The sequence below is a fragment of the Lygodium microphyllum genome, chromosome 16 (genome assembly GCF_053477565.2).
Source record: "Lygodium microphyllum isolate KBCC chromosome 16, Lygodium_microphyllum_v1.1.10, whole genome shotgun sequence".
Classification (NCBI taxonomy): Eukaryota; Viridiplantae; Streptophyta; class Polypodiopsida; order Schizaeales; family Lygodiaceae; genus Lygodium; species Lygodium microphyllum.
In genome coordinates this window covers 27,136,010-27,142,009 of record NC_141150.1, presented here as the reverse complement: position 1 = coordinate 27,142,009, position 6,000 = coordinate 27,136,010, and positions in this window count along the sequence as shown.

The window sequence follows — 6,000 nt, the reverse complement described above, 5'->3', positions numbered from 1 at the left end:
TGACGCCCATTGAAGTAGACAGCATCTAGTACTTGCTTCTATTGGATGTGTTGCAGTACTTGGAAATGAAAGAATAAGAGTTGTTTGCCATCCTAGTCAGGGATTCGATCGAAGACTTGATCGATTATGATTACATGGATGTGCATTCGACGATGGCAAAGATTGGAACATATGATGGCAGAAGCTTAGATACAATGAGTGCTATCATAGCAACACATGAGCAGATTACCTTGGTTGAAGAAGATTGCCTTGTGTCAGATACTAAATTTGAAGCACTACAGCATGATCTGTTTGGGCCAAAGGTGCTAGCTTCCTACCAAGGAGTTTGTAGATCCCTTTTCCCAAAGAGGTGCCTCATTGACATATGAGGAAATGAAGATACAATATGATCTGGAGAAGATGATATTTCTAATGACCATATATTTTTATGCAACAAAACTTGACTAAAGGGTGCATCGGTACCCCAGAGTCCATCGGTGAAATCTTGGCAAAAAATACAACTGCCTTGTCCAAAGTCTAGTGTTTAGGCGAAGATATGGGAGCTTCAAGTATCATTTTTGGATCAAGATTTTACTGGTGGACTCTCAGGATCCAAAGCACCCTATGGTCAAGTTTCATCACTTTCTGATAACTCTAGGTTAGGTGCTAGTTATATTTTTTTATTTGACTTTGTTATTCAGGAGCATACTCTATATAGATATCAAGGCAAGGAGAAGCTTAGCATGTAGATCAATGAAAGGATTCTACCTGAAGGAGTACATTGGCAATCTCGTTTGCAAACTTGGTGGTCTTCCATAAGAAGTGCTCACAATGATGGCAGGAAACAAACATGAAAATTGGGGCTTTGTGGGCATTTTCGAGCGATATTTGTGATATCTAGCTTGGAGAAGGTGGTGCTAGTTAAGCGGTCAAAGCTTCTTTACTTGTTTAACCAAACATGTGGTGGAGCAATGCATATGCTTGATACATGACGTGACCTTACTAAAGTGTAAGATCTACTTCTCTTAGAGAAAGAGTTGAAGGGGGAGTGTGTCATTTTTGAAGAAAAGAAGGAACTTCTATTTTCATCAAAAGTTGGCTCCTCCTCTCTGCCGATGAAAAAGCCAAGGAATAAATGAGACTTCTTGTTGGCTATTGGCTTTTTGTATATGCCATTAGTATCATCCATCGCATGTCTTGATGAATATAAGATATTTCACTTTGTCTATAAGTAAATATTTATTGAATAAATGTGTGGTTTGAGTAAGTGTAACAATAATGTGTGGTACGTGAATGATGCATTCGCATATGTTAACATAATCCAATTTAATTATGTCAACGTATAGTACTGCACTTGGGATTATGCATATGTGATAACATAACTTGTATCCGTATGTGTTACTACTTTTGATGCATGCATACATTAAATAAAAATTAAATTGGATTATGTTAATTGAATTCAATACACATAATATGAGATATATATTATATATATATATTCCAATGTGATAGAGAATACAAAATGTTTTGGCCTTTCAAGATGCTATGGTGCTATAACACTCAATAAAAAATCTTGCATCATTAATCTCATAACCTATGGAGGAGTCCCCTTGCCATGTTAAAGCCAGATGATAAAGTTTATATCTTTATCTATGATTGTGACGAACTGTTTATGGATGGCTCTTAGTTGTGTATCATCGAAGAAGTCAATGAGAAACCCCTTTGCAATCGTTTGCAGGGCCTCCATAGCTACATCAATCCACTTTTCTATTGATGGGCCATCACACACTTACGACCAAAATCTTGCTAGCCCTTTTACATCCAAGTCTTACATAACTTCCCAAACAAACTTATGAAAAAATCTTTTTGGGATGAGTAGCTCGTAGCCACACTGGATTCTCCTTATCTCTCGAAGGGTGGCAATGCCTAGTTTCCATCTCCTCTTCTTTTTTTTTGTGGTCACGGTGGTCTATGGGGAGCACATGTTGCTGTTGCACTAGAGGAGGCTCCACCTTATGCTTCAAATGGCGGGCCTTGACATGAGGCCTTTCCCTTGCTGAAACGATGAGCGGCTTGCTTGGTGCATGCCATGAAAGCTCAAGGAGGGCAAGATAGAGGAGAGAAAAAGGTTGGGGGTGTGAGAATGGAGGAAGCAAAGAAATTAAGATGTGAAAATGAGAAAAAGAATGAAGTTTCAATCCATTTAAACCGCAACATCGGATTAATGCATCTTCATATCCAATGTCCATTGTGTATTTGTAAATCCATAACCTTTTATCAGAATGCAACACAACTTCATATGTGCACTCATTAGGTGGCCAAGAGTCCAAATTTTTTTGGGAAAAGAAAGCCTAGAAACAAGTGGTCCAAATTTTGGCATCTGTAGCAACGTTTTTGCCAAAAAGTGGCTCTGAACACCACACTTCAGACCAGGGATCTATAAATATTATTTTTTCAAAAAAATATTTGGGCTTTTGGCAACCTAACGAGTGTGCATGTGAATTTTTGTCACATTTGGATACAGTTTGGTATTTAAAAAATTATCCCACACTAATATTATGGATGGATTGATAATCGAGAAATCAACATTGTGATTATTGGCCCTTAGAAACTTCACACCATATAAGCTATACAGAGGCATTAAGAGTAAATTTTGCAATAATAAATGGCAAAGTTTCACATATTTTTCCTATTGAAATTGACAGTGCTAGCAAAAACTATAAGTAAGAGTTAAAAATACAACATAGTTAAAAATACAGCAAAGATGCACAGTCAAAGTGAGAGCGAATGACAAGAGTAAAAAGTTAATTCATATTTTAAGGGTGTGTACAATAGTTTTGCATTGGGACATAGTCATACGTCCAATGCACGAGGACAAAAATATGCCAAAAAAGATAATATTAGAAACTATGTTCATTCCATTGGAATGAATGCATCCTTTACTACTTGAAGATTTCTTACAAGTTGGAAGTCCTTCAGAGTTACAGTGATGCACTTTGCATGTATTGCACAATGCTGAGCATTAGTCAACAAGTCAACCAAAAAGGCCTCTATAGCACACTGTAGAGCATGAAGACATTGTTTTGTGAAGTGATCAGGTCTATCCTGACCTTGTACAAAAAATTACCTCCTGCATTCTATGTGGTAGACGTCTTGCACAATCTCGTGAACAAGTCTTGAGAATCTCTCCTTCGGAATGATGAAGTCAAAAGAGCACTGATACCTCCTAATTTCTCTCAAGGCCACTGTACCTAGCTTCGATCACTTGCATTTCTTGTGGGGATGTTGAGGAGGATCCTTGTGAGGGCAGCTTAAGGAAGATGGGTTAGGTTGAGAAGGGGGTGCATTTGAACTAGTAGATGCTTCAAGGGGCTGGGCACACTATAGGGCTCTGAGCAGAATCTTCTTTGTAGTTCCCTTAGGCCTAGTGTTTGGGTTAGTTTCCTGCAAAAGAGATGTGAAAACTCAATGAATAAGATAGAAAGTGAAACCCTCATTTATATAACCCTAAACTATAAGACTCATTGACATAGATACACACTCACTTTGGTCTCTCTTAATCAATGAATTGCATTCACACTGAATACATTGTTCATCTTACTATATTTGCACTTGAGTCTTGATAACACACTCTTTTAGTGACATGACGTGATTCCATCATTTTTGCAATCGATTCATCAGCATTTTCATTTACTCTCTTTTGTGAGAGTTTAGCTTCATTTATTACTATGATTCTATACCACCAATATATCAATTGGATCATTGGATTGCTACCATTCCCCCCTCTGCCATGATTAGTTTTTCTTTGGTATGAACCATGCACTATCCAATGTGAATTTTCCATCCCTTGTTTGGACCAAACTCCGATGCTTTCCTTTTCTGTGAAATATGGCCCATGTGCCTCAAGGATATGCTACAAAGATATATATCACACATGAGTAAAACTATGATCAATAGTTTATATAATTCATACAATTTTAAAATATTGACTTAGTATGCACCATATAATGTGTGATAGAGTTTTTGCCCCACGTTTTCACTATGTTTTCATAGAATCTATGCATAACATCAATAAATTCTTTCTTATCTTCATTGTTAGACACCATCTTGTGAAGTAAGGGAGCCAGCTTCTTAAGACTAATCCAAACCTTACCTTTGGCCAACCTTGTTTTTCCTCCATTACTTTAATCAGAAACTCGAGAATGTAACTTTTTCACCCATCGTAGTATTGCGGCCTACGAACCATGACATTCACTTCCTCATTGATGGGTGCTGAAAGAAACTTCCTAGCCTTTGCTCCTCCAAAGCAAGGCTTTTTTGGAAAGTTTCCAAATTTTCATGATCTCTCCTCATCTTTTTTAATCGTCACTTGATGCTTGTGTAGCCCAATTTCTAATAGCACTTGCTCCATATTCCTACACGTTGCAATGGCTTCTTTTTTTGATTGCATCCTATAAGCAAAGCAAATGTATTCATATACAAGTTTCTCCATGATTCTGACAAAAGTATGCAATGAAAAAATGTGAATATGGTTCAATGGAATGTTGAATATGGGCTTCTAAGTGGGATCTTCTCTATTGTGCATCGGTGCAGTACTTGTCACCCTTTGCTAGTTTCTTTTTTTCCTTTCCTTCCACCTTCTCTGTTAAGCAATATAGGCATGGATTCTTTGTATCTGCACCATTGGAGATTCCACACATGCATTTTAAAGTTTTCAAGTCTTTTGCAAGATGCCATTCAACCAAGCATTGAGATCATACCCTTCAACCAAGAGCATATCAGTGATGATTAATGATTTTTGGAATGCTTGTGTGTATAAAGAATAGCTGAAATGCCTCAAATGTTTCCTCAGGAACTTCAAATGTAGAAAGCCACCACACATGGCACTCATATTGAACACTAGAGTTCCTTGGGTTTTTCTTCTCCAATTCTAAAGCTCTACTCATCAAAAGTACACTAACTCTTTCAAGCCTTACTCCTTTGATGACCTCACTTTTATCCAATTTTATAACAAACTACAATTTACTATTACATTCTTCAATGGACATACTATAGTACATTACTATTGTTGATTGCATCTTGTACAAATTTAAATAGTAATTATTGAGTTCAATGAACTTCACCTCATATGTATTTTTGGTCCCAACTTTTAGTGTTTCCATACATTGAATATGCATGGGATCTCCTATTAGCTCCAAAACCTTTGCATTAAGTTTCCATAGAGGCTCTATTAACTTTGAAGGTTGAGGAAGAGGCATGATTATATTTCTCTTCACCACATGACCAAACCCAGCTTTCACACCTTTGAATATCTTTGAGTACATCATTGTGCTAATACCGGCCCTCTCACAAATGGATTATGCATCCACAGTTGAGAACTCATTTATTTGACACATCTTTCAATGTGCACTCAATCACCTTTTCCTTCAAAGCTTGAAACTTATGATTGCTCAAAGATTTTTCCAATGTACTTGCCTTCAATAATCTACTAATACATGATCCAAGCTCACCCTTGCCTAGGTTCTCATTTTGAGTTACCTTGCATATTTTATGTCACTTCCACTGGCCACTATTCACAATGAACTCATTGATTGGCTTCTTCTTTCATTTGCGTTCCTGTGTTAGCTTTCTATTGATCTTTCTTGGGTCTTCCAATTGTGCCTTTACCTCCTCATATGAGACACCCATCTCATGGATAGTATCTTGCATTGTAATAATTTGATTGTTTTGTTGAATTATAGTGTGATTCAACTATACCACTTGTCCTATGAGCTATTGTATATGAAGTTGATGTGCAACGATCACATTATGACAAATTTTTATGGTTGCTTGGCAAATTGTAAATACTTTGAACGCTTGATCATTGAGCTGCCTAGTGTAGTCAAGCAACCCATTTTTACCCTTACATACATACTTCAGTAAATTTGTGATTCTTGAGAAAGTTGGAGGTCTATTGTGTAAGGGATCAATTGGGTAGATTCTCCCATCAACCCAGAAGTCCACATGTTTCAATCCTATTTG